The sequence below is a fragment of the Delphinapterus leucas genome, chromosome 6 (genome assembly GCF_059928025.1).
Source record: "Delphinapterus leucas isolate spDelLeu-1000000601 "Yukka" chromosome 6, BTC_Dleu_Yukka2, whole genome shotgun sequence".
Classification (NCBI taxonomy): Eukaryota; Metazoa; Chordata; class Mammalia; order Artiodactyla; family Monodontidae; genus Delphinapterus; species Delphinapterus leucas.
In genome coordinates, this window is record NC_143134.1 from 102,306,071 (window position 1) to 102,323,666 (window position 17,596).

The 17,596-nt window shown below is 41.8% G+C and overlaps 1 protein-coding gene across 1 annotated transcript in view; it reads right to left on the reverse strand.

Moving 5' to 3' along the window:
* The window catches only part of SVEP1 (sushi, von Willebrand factor type A, EGF and pentraxin domain containing 1), a 200,268-nt gene that overhangs the window by 146,990 nt on the left and 35,682 nt on the right, over window positions 1–17,596 (reverse strand). The window lies entirely within an intron of this gene.

The following is a 17,596-nucleotide window of genomic DNA, read 5'->3' on the forward strand; positions in this document are numbered from 1 at the left end:
TTCAAGTCCCAGTACAATCGAGTACACTGCTCCTTACCATTCTTTCCATGAATCCCACTTTTTCCCATAGATTTAGGCTACTTACCCGCCCATACAAGCTAACTTCAGTCCCCATCACAAGCCTGTACTTTTCGTTGTCCACAACAGTACCCCTATTTCTAACTGTCCTCATTCTATCTTTCAAACCCAGTTCAAATCCCATCATCTCCATAACTAACAGTAAATATTTTTTGAACAGCCATAGCATTTTGCATATCACATATGTCACATCATTTTTATTTTTATTCAATCTCAGTTGCTTAGAACTGGATTAACCATAATTCCTGGTTCATGGCACACATTCTGACTTGTTTGCAGTAATTATGGCTCTACTTCATATTAAGCTACTTTAAGGCAAGAACTGTGCAAGAATCATATCTTCTGAAGTACCTAAAAGGTAATTCGATAAATATTTAAAGGAGTCAATGGACAGATTTAAATGATTTCCTTCTGTAGTTTCCATAAAACCCGATTCAGAGTGACCCATTCTGCCTGGCATTCATTCATTCTGATGATCTGTGTGGTCTCCTCTACTGCACCTTGAAATACTCCACTCATCTAGTCAATTTTCCCCTTCCATATTCCCATATTCAAACGTTTGGATTATTTTCTGAATAATCTGTGTGTAAATAAAATTGCAAGTATTTTACTTTGGCAATTACAATGCTTTCAACACGTTAAATTTCACCACCTCACCACCTTTCTCCCAGCTCATCCCTTAAAGGAGGGTGTGGTGCAAAGCATCAAGGGAGAATCCTCGGATGAGAATTCTACTAATTACTACGGGCTGTGACACTGTCTGACCTTCTCTACTTGATGTAACCAATTGGAGAACTGTTTTTCCCATCACAATGCATGGGTGATCAAGTTTATAGCCAAGTAGCTGTGAAACTAAAATGTCATCACCCTCTGTAGGGATGAAAAGGATATGACAGGTGATGGGATACTTGGGATAGACAGAAGGATAAGACAGAACTTTGCCTGTGGTCTTCAACAGAAGATTAAAAAGGGGCAAAGTACCATGCTACGTGACAACACATGAGAGAGATGTTATCCAGACTTGAGGCAGGGGTGGGGTGGTCAGGAAAGCTCTGTTGGTCAAAGTGATTTCAGAGGTGGGACCAAGACCAAGCATAGAAGTGAGGAGAGGGGTGTAGAAACAGGGTGATAGCATTCCGGACAGAGGGAACAACATGTGCAGACCCAGAGGCAAGAGAGGGCAATCCTGAAAATATAAGAGTTCACACTGGCTGGAGGACAGAGGGGTGAGGCTTAGAAAGGTGAGTGCCCGACCCATTGGGGCTGGATAGGTCACTTTCAAAAGCTAGGAGTTTATTCTTAAGACAATGAGAACAATGACAACATGTTAAGTTAGGGTGTGTGAAAAGATCACTTTGGATGCCTTTTGGAGAATGATTTTGAATGTGAATAACATTTCATACTCAAACACATGGAAAGATTCACTCACCCCCATCTACTTCTATACATAAGGATGATTTAAGAACTTTGAGCTATAGTTAATTAATGCTTTTTTTTTGCTTAATTGCTTTAATGTCTTTTTCTCCATAATTCTTGCTAAAAATGTTATCCTTTATTGACTGGCCATTAACCATTTTTTTCCATTGTCTTTTTGGTTTTCCAGAAATAAAAGTCATCATCAGGCATAAGATATGAGAAAAACTGACATCACCACTTCTACAAAGAGTGACCCTAAAGACATAACACATAAAGAACAATATCACTGTTGGACTGATACAACCATCATGGAAAAACCTGTCAACAGAGAAGAAATGATGCACACAAAAAGCAGAGGAACATTTTTCTGGGAAGATGGAGTAGATGTATTTTTCTTTAGTCCTTCTGCTAAAGTACAACTAAAACCCCCAGACGTTATATATAAAATAAACAAGAAATGACACTGATAAGAAGGCAGACCAACTAGGGACCTTGAGATTCAAAGAACAACATGGTAGTCAGTTCCTTGGGCTTCCTTTTTCATCACGTATCCTAGACATAGAGCTGAAGAAGCTGGCATCCCCCAAAACACCAATGGGGATGGACAAAAACCCCCAAAACAACAAAATACAGTTCTCTCAGCCGAAGGATGAAGAAAAGGGCAGCCTAGCAAGATGGAACACTTGTGGACAGTAAACAACTGACTCCTCTCTTCTAGCCAAACTCCACAGAAAAAGACCTGTGACCCAAGCCCAGGCAGAGGCCAAGTGGAGAGCCTAGACTTCCACTCCTGCAAAGCTCTAGAAAAGCACTCCCACACCTCTGCCAGAGTTGGTATGGGAGAAGGCCAAGCAGAGAGATGGGTCTTTCATGCCAATGAAGAACACAGAGGTGAGGATGGTGTCTCTCTTCCATACTCACCCAGAAATACCAAGGGGTCCCTCCCCACCCCACTGGAGTGGTGTCTCAGGGTAGGTTCAGTGGAGAGTGAGGACTTGCACCACCACCAAGCCGTAAAGAGGTTCCTTCCTTGCAGTGTCAGTGGAGGCCACATGGGGAGCAGTCATCAGGCATCCCTACCCCTTCCACCCAGGGTGGTGTCAGTGAAGGCTTAAGAAAGGGCATGGACTTCCACCCACATGCAGCAGTAATGAGGATCCCCTCACCACACACATGCTTATCAGTGTCAATCAACAGAGCAAAATGAGGAACCTGGGTTTCTATGTTCACCTGGCAGTGCCCCTCAACCCTCTTCCTCTGCTGGAGGAATGTTTATCTAACACTCGTGAAATGACAACATTGTAGAAATGGAGGACAGATTAGAGGTTTCAAGAGGTTAAAGTAGGGGCAGCCAAGGGTAGGAGGGAAGTGTTTGTTGTTCTAAAAAAGCATGTTATAGAATCTCGTGGTGGTAGAGCTGTTCTATATCTTGTCTGTATCAATGTCAATATCCTGATTGTGATATTATACTGTAGTTTTGCAAAATGATACCATTGAGAAAAACTAGGAAAATGACATAGGGGATCTCTCTGTATTAGTTCTTAAAACTGCACGTGACAATATTATCTCAAAAGAAAACATGTAATAAAAATTAAAAAAGCAAAAGGCAGAGAAGCAAAATTTCAAGGTGTATCCCGAAACATGCAATGTAGAGAAACTGTATCTTGGAGCCTGGGGTATCCGCGTCACTACAGAGGTGCAGTTGGTTGGAGGTCAGGGATATTTCTTCATACCTAACCATTGCTTTATACGTGGAATAGAATATGATGAAGAGTATGCGTGAGTATTAGCAAGACCAGAGAGGGTATTCCTCCTGCAGAAATTCACAAACTGACTCTCTTATTCATATATCAGTTTCTTTGAAATGTTACAGTTCCTAATGAGGGTCACACATTTCTCTTTCAAATTAATCTTAGGAAACACATTTTTTCCTTATTATTGTAAATGGGATTTCATCACATTTTTAAAACTTAATGTTTCATTGATTTGAAGTCTTTATCTTGCTACCTTACAAGTCTATTAATTCTACTCATTTTCCATGGATTTCTTTGGATTTTCGAGGTTAACAATAACATCATATGAAAATAGTAAAACGGCTCTTTTTTTTGTTTAACATATTAAATATTGATGGTGAAAAAGTGTAACCTTGCCCTATTAATCTTTATGGTTATATCTTTACATATTTCACGTTTCACATATAATGTTTATTTGATTACTTTTTTCTCATGACTTATTTTAATACAACTGCTTACATATTTTGACAAAATCTAAACATTTCAAGGTTTTATGAAAAATTTCCCAACCACTAAGACTATGCTGCATTTAGTGATAACGGTTTGTTTTATGTTTGTTAAATGATTGTTTAAATGGTAAAAACCCACAATATCCTGGAACGCTGCCTTGACTGTGATATGAATTAAAACACTGCCCCAAACCATCAATCATCGATACATGTAAATAGCTTTACACATACATACAAACACATACATACATACACACACACAAAATACCACGGTTTTAGAACAAAATTTGGAAAATAATCTCAGTAACTAGATAACATGAAAGAGATAAATGTGTGATTAGCCACTTCCTACTGTTGATCTCGGCCTTCCAGATGGCTGACTTTGATTCTAAGCCAGTGCTTCTAAGGGTCAGTAGACTTGCTCACCTTCATTTCTCTAAAAAAGGAATGGAAAATTCTCAGGAAGTTGGGAACCAAGCAGAGTTTCCATATGCTGTATTCTAACATCTAAACATGGAATTTGCTTTATTTATTTACTCGTTCATTCATTCACTCAAAGTTTATTAATGCTTACTCCAAGTTCATGGCCATGTAGCAGAGGCGATGAAAAAAGAGAAAGGGAGAGAGAGAGAGAGACATAGACATAATCCTGCCCTAAAGGGATTCATAGAATACCAGAGGAGGACAAAACCTAACAAAAATGATGATGCTGTGTGGTAAATGTTCACAGAAAAAAAAGATATTTATGAGAACCAAAAAATCTAGATCTATCTGTGCCAGGGCAAGAAGGAATGAAAGGGAAAGTTTCGTAAGAGAAGTGAGTTTGTTATGAATCCTGATGGATAGGTAAGAACTGAACAGACAGACAATATGTGGAATATTCTAAGCAAAGGAGGACAAAAATGCACAAGTGTGGAGCCGTGAAAGAGCCTGCAGTGTGTGAGCGGCCACCAGCACCCTGGGGTGGCTGGAGCATAAGATGCTGCAATGTTCATACCCAAGAGATCATCTAAGTCTAGCAGGATCTCATGGCTTTGATGTTTATTCTCAAACTTTAAAAAGAGACACAGTAATGTTTTCTGAATCTTATGTTAAAGCATTAATTCAGTTTGTCAATATAGAGCAGGTGTCTCAACCTCAGTAGAGGGTGACATTTGGAACTTGTCACAGCTGTTTGGTGTATCGTAGGCTATTTAGCAGCATCCCTGGCCTCGAGCCACTAGATGACAATAGCTCCTTCCACTGTGACAACCAATAACATCTTCAGACATTGCTAAATGTCCCCAAGGGAGCAAAATCTCTCCTTGTTAAGAACCACCACTGGTAGAGCATAACAATTTAAATTAATCAAGGACTTAACTATATGCCAAGCACCATAGCAAGCTTTTCACACGTATTACCTCACTGCCTTTTTATAACAATCCTACTGGTATTAACCCCATTTCATAGACTAAGAAACGAAGGCCCACAGAGGTCAAAGAACTTGCCCAGAAAAACACAGTGAGGAAGTGACAGAACTAGGATTCATCACTAGCATTCATGCCACTAACTGTTAATCCATAACTATTTATTTATAGATTTATTTATGGATTTACAAGGTTGTATAAGGATTGAATCGTATCTCGGCATTACCAGCATTTAGCACACTCACAGCGCCCATCGTTTTACTGAGCCTGATTTTTTTCTAGCTTGGGCTATCATTTTCAAATTGCTAACCTTGGCTACCATCCAAACTTGGCTAATCATCTCATATTTAGTAAGCACCATCTCCATGCAGAGCCCATGGAACCAAACACTTGAGATGCTAAGCTACAGCTGAGAAGCAACTGTTTATTTTAAATGTAGTCTGGAAAGAGCAGCAAAATATTTCTGGATCATTTCCTTGATGGATAAGGACAGTGCAATGAGTGCTATGGAATCACTGTAGGCAATAAAATGGCACAGAGACAGCGTGGATTCTGGGCTCCGAGAGAGCTGGGTCTGCTCACTAACTTCTTTAGAGATGAATGCCATTAGGAAAACTTAAAATTCTTTCACACTGTTTCGTCTTCTGCCAAAGAGGCACATAAGCGGGCAAAGACTTTGCAAGAGGCATGTGGATGTGGCATGAATCATTTTAGAGAGCCAATTTCCAGGACCTCGACATTCCTTTGTCCTCTTAGCTAAACTGATGTGCCAGAGAAAGCATCTACGGCACCTTTACACAACTGCCCTTTGTTCATTTTTCAAAAGAAATGTGTACTTTTCATCCCTTCTAAATCTTGATGCATTGCCCCAAGGCAATAAATCTCCGGCACAAGTCAAAATCTTGGTATCTGGAGACCCTTCAGATTAAGGCACAATAAGCAGGTCCTCTAAGAAACTCTTCTAGTCTTTCACATATTTCAGTTAAGTATCTTTCAATATTTCTTGACATTGGAAATGGAGTATTTTGGCTCATTTCTGGGATGTTTTGAATTCAGATACATTGTAGCATGGGGACGGGGGAGGGAAGGCATCGTTCATTTACCCCCTTTCCTTTTCAACCCCCTGACTACCGTCGAAGCACATGCCACTTCTTTAGAAGAGTCGCATGAGGGCAAAGCAAGGAAGAAAATGTCCATAAGAAATATTGAAGGTGGCAGCAGCTTATTTCGCCCAGATGACAAATTCAGGGCAGGCTCTCTGCCTCGTTTATCAACTGTAGAATTCTAAAGTAATATGATTGCCACTGGAATGTGCACTGGCTTATTTAGGCCTTCTTCTCTCAGAAAATAAATCTGATTTGGAGGATAGGTTTGACTGTGAGAAACATTTTCACAAATAGGTGATATGGTAGATATTTGTCCAGAAATTAAATAAGCTAAATCTATGGCTCCAAGATTTTGATAAGAAGATATTAATGCACATTTTAGGGTAAAATAATTTTATCAAAGACTATTGAATTGTTAAAAGTTTATTAAAATTCAGGGACTTCCCTGGTGGTGCAGTGGTTAAGAATCCGCCTGCCAATGCAGGGGACACAGGTTTGAGCCCTGGTCCGGGAAGATCCCACATACCGCGGAGCAACTAAGCCTGTGCGCCACAACTACTGAGCCTGCGCTCTACAGCCCACAAGCCACAACTACTGAGCTTGTGTGCCACAACTACTGAAGACTGCATGCCTAGAGCCTGTGCTCCGCAACAAGAGAAGCCACCATAATGAGAAGCCCGAACACTGCAACGAAGAGTAGCTCCCGCAAACCACAACTAGAGAAAGCCTGTGCACTGCAACGAAGAGTAGCCCCCGCAAACCGCAACTAGAGAAAGCCCGCGTGCAGCAACAAAGGCCCAATGCAGCCAAAAATATATAAATTTAAAAAATAAATTTTTAAAAAAAGTTTATTAGAATTCATACTATTTTGTTTTTCCCAAGATCAACGTTAAACAAAATGCTTCCAAATGAAATAGTAACAGGTAGTCTTTTAATAAGTCCTGGTAAAGTTCTAGTCTTTGGGGGGGCTTCCCAGAAATTTGAGAAAGTGAATGATTGGAATGATGGGTTTTTAACCCCTTTCGCTGATGAAAAGTTTTCCAGTTCCTTAGTTTCAATAAAATTGAAAGAGGACCTAAGGGAATTGTCAGCTGAGAGATCATTTACAATCCTTTTTTGACGATAGATAACTCATGTTATTTTTGGCATGTAACTCAGGAGGAACTCCAAGAACTGAGTGACATCAATTTAACACAACTCTTTCAAATGCCATCTACATATTTGTATGAAGAAGGTTTTCAGCACTAAAACCTACAAAAATGAAAAACAGCATTGAAATGAATGCTGTATGCTCTTATTCTAATAGTGAACAACAGAAATCCATGAGTCCATGAATTAATGAACAAGCCGTCTGATTAAGAGATGAATCTCCAATAGTATCTTATTTTTTATATGTAACAAGTAGCAAAATGTGTAATAATGTTTGACAAATTATATACAAGTAACAACTGCAATAATAACTCAATCTGTTAGCAATTTTGGTCACAGAAGATGTAAAAATTTCAATAGATATCAACAATTTTTGTAGCAGAGAAGTAGAATTCTGCAATCAATAAAAGCCTTTAGGACATAAAAATATGTTGCATTAGAAGAGAATTATGTGGGGACTTCCCCTTGGTGGTACAGTGGTTAAGACTCCACTCTCCCAATGCAGGGGGCCTGGGTTCGATCCCTGGTCAAGGAACTAGATCCCACATGCATGCCGCAACTAAAAGTTTGCATGCCACAACTAAGGAGCTGGTGAGCCACAACTAAGGAGTCTGTAAGCCACAACTAGGGAGCCTGCCTGCTGCAACTAAGACCCAGTGCAACCAAATAAATATATATTTTTTATAAAATAACTATAAAAAAAAGAATAGAATTATGTGGTAGAAGTGGAGTAAAGAGATCTAAGAAAACATGCAAAGTTTTGGCATTAAAAAAAGGTGCTTGCAGACATAGAAAACAAACTTATGTTTACCAAAAGGGAAAGGGGGGGAGGAGGGATAAATTAGGAGTTTGGGATTAACATATACACATTACTGTATATAAAATAGATAACCAACAAGGACCTACTCTACAGCACAGGGAACTACGCTCAATATTTTGTGATAACCTATATGGGAAACAGAATCTGAAAAAGAAAAAAATATATATATATATAAACCGAATCACTTTACTGTACACCTGAAACTAACAAAACATTGTATCAACTATACTTCAATAAAACTTTTTTTAAAAAGGTGCTTGTTCATCAATGGATACTACTAGAAGGAATCAAATTTGCTGTAGTACTTAGATTTCGGTGGGTACATTTAATAGTGCTGCAACAGTTTTATTTTAAAACATCAATACAGTACTACAGAGATGCCATCTTTACAAACCCCATTGAAAAGTTTAGGGGGCCTCTTAAAATCAATGAGGGGCACGTGGGTTTTCAGTCTTTCTATAGGGGTTACGTGAGCAAACACATTTGAAGATTACTGATTTCGCAGATGTTAATTGTTTTCCCTTTGTCTCCTTTTCATTGTTATTGGAAAGAGTTACTTATAATGGGGCTGGGGAAAAGAAGAAGGGAGAGAGGAAGATTTTACAGTGAGAAGCAGAAATTGGTCATAATCCTTCTTTTGACAATTTTTAAATATTGGGTATATTTATGAGTAGCTCTAAAGGAAACAACATTCTGACTTTGAGAGGTTCTGTTCAAGATGGTGATGGAGGATCCTGGGCTCACCACCTCTTCCGACACACTGAATCTGCAGCTACATATGGGACAACTTCCTCTGAAAAAAAACTAAAAGCTGTCTGAGCGACCCCTACACATTGGGCAAATGACAGAAGGCCCACATCAAAACAGGCAGGAGGGGCTGGGACACAACCTAGCCATAAACCCCATAACAGCGTGGCCACCCACAATCCAGAGAAAACTCAAAGCCCGAAGCTGCTCCTTGAGGCGGGAGGAGTTTGAACCCCACGTGAGCACCCAACTTGTAAGACCTGCATCTGAGAGAAGAGACCCCAAAACATCTAGCTTTGAAAATCAACAGGGCTCGAGTCCACGAGACCCATAGACCATAAGGAACTGAGAAACGCCTCTTAATGGGCTCTTTCATGACTCACCTGCCCCAGGGTTCAGCGCAGAGGCAGTGGGTCCAGGGGCATCCGGACTTGCTGTGATTGAAGCTCATTTGCTCATCTTAAAGCATCTGAGATTAGCACACACCTAGGGGCCTGCTGACTGGCGGACACCATCTTCACCCCCTTCCTCTTCTTCACTCTAGCCAGTGGGTAGCATCTTTTTTTCTTCTTCTTTTTCCAGCAGATGCCATCTATACTCTCTCCCTCCGCTGTGCTCTAGAGCGATAGTATCTCCCGAAGGGGAGCTTTCACACATGGCTGGTGCCCTGGCTTTTGCGGCTGCTACGAGTAGGGGACACCCCTTGATTGCCTGACTCTGGAGGCCGGCAGGGCTTATGCTCGTGGGTCCCACAGGACTGTAACCAATGGAGAAAGAGCTCTTAAACAGCTTCCGCCCCCAAGAGACAGGAAGAGGCAACAGACACAGGAGCTCAGACTTCCTGTGAAAGTGGCCTATTAGCAAATCATCACAGCTGCAGCCCGGGGGTGGGGGGAGGTTTCTAATTAAACACACGTGTAGTGCTAACTGTGATCCTTTCCGGAGATCTCCAAGAGGAGGTGCTATCTTCACGCTCTCCCTGGCCATGCTCCAAAATGCCAATATCTCCCAGAGGGGGGGCTTTCACACACGTCTGGTGCCCTGGTTTTTGCGACTGCCTCCCAGGAGATGTCCCTGGATTTCCTGTCTCTGGAGGCCGGGGCTGGGGGGCGGCCAGTGTTCTTGGGTCCCCTGGAACGATCGGAGAGACAGTTCCAGGCAGGCTACTCCCCACCAGGGCACTGCAGAGACAGTAGACTGAAACCAACCACCGCCCCTCTGCTTCTGTGAAAGAGGCCTATTTTCTTCTTCTGGAGGCTTCTGGTGAGGTGGCTTCAGCTTTGCCAAGCAAACAGAGGCCTACAGAGGTGCTCTCAGGGAACCCAGGCAGTGGGGTGCCATCTATGCATGCTCTGCCACGCCACACCTTCCTGATACCTCCTGGAAAGTTTATACACTCATCTGGAGCCCCAGTTTTTGTGACTGCCACCCAGGGGACACCTCCAGATCACCCGGCTCTGGCGGCCAGCAGGTCTTTTACACTTGGGGTCCCAGAGGACTGCATATATCGCATACTTTGAATATCTGCATACTTTAGAAGCTGCTACCTGAAGGTGTGAATTCCAAACAGCCTGAGTCTACGTGCTGACTGAGATCCTCCCCTTTGGGACACTGACAGGTCCTGGCACAGCCTCAACTAAAATAAATTAGAAGTAAAATAGGCTGCGTGGACAGTCACAAAGGTTCAAGAGACAACCAAGAGCTAGGGGAGGGGTGGACGATAAGGGTCATCTCCTACACGGGGCCGCTCGTTCAAGACTGAGAGAGGTATCTGTCATCTAATGCACAGAAAGCAACGCAGAGAGTCAAGGAAAATGAAGAAACGGCTATTCCAAACAAAAGAACAAGACAAAACCTCAGGAAAAAAACCTTAATTAAATAGAAGTAAGTAATTCACCTGATAAAGAGTTCAAAGTCCTGGTCATAAAGACGCTCACCAAACTTGGGAGAAGACTAAATACAGTGAGAACTTCAACAAAGAAACAGAAAATATAGTCAAGTACCAAACAGAAGGTATAGAGCTGAAGAATACAATAACTGAACTGAAATACAATATTCTGACTTTGGAGTTTGGTGATGTTTCACACCTATGGTCTAATGATATGCATTTTCCTGTTATAAAAATTATGATAGGGCTTCCCTGGTGGCGCAGTGGTTGAGAGTCCGCCTGCCGATGCAGGGGACACGGGTTCGTGCCCCGGTCCGGGAAGATCCCACATGCTGCGGAGTGGCTGGGCCCGTGAGCCATGGCCGCTAAGCCTGCGCGTCCGGAGCCTGTGCTCCGCAACGGGAGAGGCCACAACAGTGAGAGGCCCGCGTAACGCAAAAAAAAAAAAAAATTATGATAGACTGGAAAATGCACCATCAGGACTGAATACCTACCACATTCAGTGGCAAACTGAACAAACTAGCCCAGTGCAGGCAGCAGTGACCCATCCTCCTCAAGCTGATGGGAACCACTGTCAACATGCCAGCAATATTCCCTCATAAAAAAGCGAATAGGGATACATTGTACAAATTCCTTACACCTTACAAATCCATTATTAGGCACCACTGGGGATGTTTTTTGGAGAAAAAACCCAGCTATGCTCTGCTCAGAGAACAAGATTTCCAAATGTTCTGGTTTCTATTCAAGAATTTCTAGAGCTCTCTGTCCTTTCTCTTTCCAAAGAAATGTCAGGAAAATGTGTGTGTGTATGTGTATGTGTGTGTGTGTGTGTGTGTGTGTGTATGCAGGTGTGTGCCGGGTGGGGGTGGGGAATTGTGTGTATATATTTACATGTGTAATAAGATATTCCCACATAAATATTCCATTGTTACCATTTCTATTGTGTAGCCTCCTTTTATGAAAAATAATATAACCGGGGCTTCGGCTCATTATCTGGTCCTCAGCCTTGACCCCCATCCAGCTATAATTTTAAATCTGCTAATCATTCCAAACTCACTGAAATGGAGTCGATGCCTGCAAAGCAGTGTCTCAAGATGTCTATTGTCTCTGTGTCTCTCAAATCCCTTCTGGCGAAATTCAGAACAGCTGCAACTGCTTGGATTTACAACAGGAGTTCACTAGCTATTCACAACTGATTATGATGATCTAGCCATGCAAAAATGACTCATCTCGTGAATTAACCATACCCTGTATTTGATTTATTGCTGACAAAATTTAACCAAATGTAAATATTTTGCATTCAAACAAATTCAGTACATTCTTAAAAATGTCTTAGCACATGCCTTTGTGGTGTGGTGCTTTGGGACCCTGTGGTGCCCAAGGCAGAGGTGGAAACCAGGCAATTGCCTAATATTTCAATAATGAGTTCTTGTCCATTTAAGATTCTGGTATTAAACCTGGCCTCTTACCTACATCCATTTTCTTTTCCTTTTTTTTAAAATAAATTTATTTGTTGTTTGTTTGTTTATAGCTACGTTGGGTCTTCGTTGCTGCTTTCTCAAGTTGCGGTGAGGGGGTCTACTCTTCGTTGTGGTGCGTGGACTTCTCACTGTGGTGGCTTCTCTTGTTGCGGAGCACGGGCTCTAGGTGTGCGGGCTTCAGTAGTGGTGGCTTGCGGGCTCCAGAGTGCAGGCTCAGTCGCTGTGGCACACGGACTTAGTTGCTCTGCGTCATGTGGGATCTTCCCGGACCAGGGCTCGAACCCGTGTCCCCTGCATTGGCAGGCGGATTCTCAACCACTGCGCCACCAAGGAAGCCCACATCCTTTTCCTTGATGGGCTCTGAAGGCAGGCAGTGAGGATACAGAATGAACTAGAAAATCACTGCCCATTAAATCACTAGTCTGATGAAGCAGGAACAAAGCAAATGGTTGGACCAAACGTTAAATAGATAGCTAGTGGGAAGCAGCCGCATAGCACAGGGAGATCAGCTCTGTGCTTTGTGTCCACCTGGAGGGGTGGGATGGGGAGAGTGGGAGGGAGGGAGATGCAAGAGGGAAGAGGTATGGGGACATACGTATATGTATAGCTGATTCACTTTGTTATACAGCAGAAATTAACACATCATTGTAAAGCAATTATACTCCAATAAAAATGTTAAAAAAAAAGCGAATAGTTGGGTGTGGTGGGAAAGGGAACCTGCAGAAGCATGAAGAATGTCTGAGGAATGAAATAGAGTGGTATTTGGGGGAAACTATAACTAGCTCCAGCTTTTAGGTCAAAGGGTAAAGAGGTCAAATAATACAACCTTACTCCTCTGCTAAAGAGCTTGAAGTTTATTGAACAAACAAGTCATAATTAAAATACAGTAAGCAGTGGTGTGGAATGATTGGGTTTGTCTTTATATAACTCATTCTCTTCTTTTCCTGCCTAATATCACGTTGAGCTGCATGAAGCTGCTACCTTGTGGGTTGAAAGTGATCAAATATTGATGATCTCATAAGGATCAAACTGATACTTAACAGAATTTGAAATTATATTTTCGATTGTGTTTATTTGTTGAATGTCTATCTCTATGGCTAGATGGTAGACTCCAGAGCCAGATAACTTGGGTTCATAAATCAGTTCTATTAGCTGTGTGACCCTGGGCCAGTTACTTTACCTCTCAGACTTTGTTTCCTTGTCTCACAATGCTCCAGAGAGTTACTGTGACCATTACATGAGTTTATATATATCGATGATTGAAATGGTGTCTGGGATGTAGTCAGTGCTACTCAAATATTAGCTATCATTATTATTATCACCATCATCAGTCATTTACTGCTGCCATCAGTAGCATCACCACTTCCAAATGTCTATGTTAAATGTGAAGAATGAGGAAAGTAATCCTAGAGCTAGAAATTGGAAGCGACTCCCTTTCATTAGGTTCGACAGTTTTTTAGTCCTCTTCCCTTAAGTTCAATAACTAATCCTAGAAGGATGTTTTCTCAGCCCTTGAAACCTGCTCACGTAGTATTAGTCCCATACCTGAATTTCTGAATTATACAAAGTATCTGCAGTAAATGAAAGCGAGTTATGTAGGTTTTTTTAAAAAACAAAAACAAAATATCAACAGCCTTTCATAAAGCATTGATTTACAACCAAAAAAAAAAAAAAAAAAAACCAACTTCCTATACGGGATGCAGTTTCGTCATCTCCCAAGTGAATTGTGAGAAAAACCCTTACAGCTAGCTCTAGTATTCTACTTTTCTATGAAACTAACAAATACAATTTGCCTCCGCATATAACTCTTCCCTAATCAAGCAAACAACCTCTACTTCAAAATCCAATGGCACATTATCCCACTGCCTTTTCTCACACAGGATTCTTGATCTTCACTGGATACTCGTCATGTCAATATGGTCATCTCTAGTAGCAGCAAAGCTTCCCGATGGTACTCACCTGCGTGCAGGAACCTTCCTTATCCTCCCCATAGCACACTTCCTCAGGTTAGGGCCACTAGTCTAGCCCAGAAGAGCGGAATTTACAAAATAGATGGGATCCCCTGTCTTCAATATCTCATTCTTGAGATAATTATTTTAACGTTCATTCATTGGCTTTCTCATAACATTTATATCATCTCACAATGATTAATAATAAAAGCTACCACTGATCAAGAATTGATGTGCCAGATACTGTCCTATGCATTCTAAGCATATTCTCTCAATTACCCAACCATCTATCTACACATATATACAAGACTGTATACACACACACATATCTATAGGTATACTTCTATATACATATATGTCTGTGTATATATATACATAAAACTATACCAAAAAATATATATACACATAAAACGATACCATTATTAAGCCCACTTTACAGAAGAAACTGAGAATCAGAAAGAATCATCCAAAGCCACACAGTTTATGTCAGAGGCTGACTTGGAGCTCGATCCTTCTGCATTTTTAACCACTTTCAGTTCAGTGTTTATGGTCTCCAAAAAAGCAATGTACCCAAGAAGCTTTTTTCAAAAGTGCAAACTAAGCAGTTTGATAACTTGAAAACAGGATTTAGAGAAAAGCGTCCCGGGTCCCTTCCCGGTCCTGCTGATTGATGGCGGGATATGCCATCTTGAGCAAAATACTCGTCTTTCCCTGAGACCTCAATTTCCTCTTGTAGAATGAAGGGTTTAGAGCAGATAATCCCTAAGGTTTCTTTTGGCTCTAAAGAGAAATGATTTGCTTCGGAAAGGCATTGTTTCTACAATGAGGATGAATACCCAGAATGCCAACTCTTCTTAATGAAAGGTAACATCCTCTCCTGAAGCCATAAAAAAGCTAACTTCTAGTCATCCTGCAGATCTCGGTTTAGAGAGTACAATATTAGTCTAACCTTCTCTGCAGTCCCTTCTTCATACTGCACTTCACAGTTTGTGATTACAAATTGATTTGTGTAGTTAGACTGTAAGTTCTAAGAAGGTAGGCACCGTGTCCGTCTGTTCACCACTGAACACCTACCTGCACGTTGAACTACTGAACCACTGGCACAGAGAAAGTGCTCAGGAACATTTGTCAGCTAAATGGATTTTAAGAGGGGCTCCCAGCTGCTAGGTTTTCAGTATTGGATGATTTAGAGCAAGTATTTCTTTCTGCCTTTCCAAAAGATAAGAGTCTAGTAATGAGTCTTTCATGTCATCAGAAAGCTATAATTTATTTATTTTCTCTTAGCTGGTACCATGAAGGAGAAGCCAGTGACGAACACTGCCTCCTGAAAGTGTGAAAATCACAGCTCAGAGTTTCAATACCACTTTCTCTAACCCCTGAGAAACAAATACTGAAGATGACAATGTCAACATTTATATCAGGGACTTTCTGGCAGTCCAGTGGTTAAGACTCTGTGCTTCCACTGCAGGGAGTGCGGGTTGGACCCCTGCTCGGGGAACTAAGATCCCACAGCTGCGTGGCACAGCCAAAAACAAACAAACAAACAAACCAAAAAACAGTTATATAAATGAACTGGATCTAACTGCAATCCTGCACGTAAGGAAGGCTTACTAATTTAAGAGAAGGGATGGAAAAACGAATCCTTTTGCGCTGGTGTTCTTGGCTGGAACCAGCAGCCAAAGTGCTGTTGTCCCCTCTACTGCAGCTCCACTGACAGGGCCACCCAACTGTGTACATTTTACAGATGGACAGCTGTGCCTCTCTGCCTGCAATGCACGACTGGTAGCAGCCACAGCGACTTGGGTAACTGGGGGCAGTGGGTTTGTGAACTGCCCCCCTCTCTTCCTGCAGCTTATCCCCGGGGATGCAAGATTACAGTGCCCGGGAGCGGTGGAGGCCGGGTACAGCATGGCTGAGGCTGTTGGGCAGCCACATGGCAGTGGCTTGTTGGCAGCGAGCTCAGTCTAGGACCACACGGAAAGCAGACATGCTGACTACAGCATGCAGCAAAGAAAAATGAGAGCTTCTGCCTGTGTTCGGTGGGCTTGGACGGGAGAGGGAAGGAGGGGGCGTCGGGGAGAGTGCCAAGCTGGGCTGTTCATGAAAGTGTGGGAAGATTCAAGGGGAGGCATTTTTCCAACTCAGAGGCAGTTGGGCAGATCCCACCCTCCCTTTTTTCTGCTTAAATGAGAAATCCTGCTTGATGGAGTGGGAGCAGGGCCAAGAAAGGAATGATTCTGCTGGGCGAGCATTGATGCTCGGACCCGGGAAGGATGTCCACCAGCTGGGATCAGGGCCAGTGGTGGGGGGAGGAGAAATCAAGGGAAGGGAGATGAGGGAACAACACGAATGAAAGCAAGTGTCAGAGGCTGGGACTAGCAGACGCCAACGATTATATACAGCATGGACCAACAAGGTCCTACCGTAGAGCACAGGAAACTATAGTCAATATCCTGGGATAAACCACAGTGGAAAAGAACATTAAAAAAAGAATGTATATATATTATAACTGAATCACTCTGCTGTACAGCAGAAACTAACTCAACACCATAAATCAACTATACTTCAATTTAAAAAACAAAGTAAAAGTGAGTAAAAGAAGAACCTGAGAAGAAATGTCCCACTAGGAGAAGAAAAGAGAGAAAGCAGGTCAGGTCAAAGACCTGGAAGGTTCACCCCTGGGAGAACCACGTTTCTGTGTTATAGAGCAGACCCACCTACCTTCCCAACAGCAGAATGAAATAATGTTCACGTGAAACGAGCAGTGAAAGACCACACCGGCCAGTATAAAGTAAACCTACTGCCCCCAAATTCTCCTGGTGGGTATTAATTTCCATGGGAATACATTTTTCCCAAACAGCAAACCATGGAAGGGTTGTAAGTTCTAAAAACCGTGTTACCTTTTAAGTAAAACAGAGCAAACCAAATGCTATCACAGAAAAACCATATAGTACTTCTATATATCTGATATTTCCTAAAACATAATTTATTTTTGTATCACAGCTAAAATATAATTTAGAACCCAAGAATCCTAAGTTGTTCTTCTTGTCTTTCTAATATAGTATTAAAAACATGAAGATCCTGTGGTAAGAAAACCTAGAGGAGATAAAATTATAAATGTCGAAGAAGGGAATTCCATTTTGAAGTGATGTCACTTTTAAAGCTTTCTAATGTCCCTTCGTGGAGACTTATGAAGAGCTAAAAGACCATCAGTTACATTTTTTGGTGACAATCCTACAAGTTACATGTGGCCTGAGGACCAGAATCCCACGGGCTGCAATCTCTCACAGAGGCTGAGGTATATTTTGGCGATT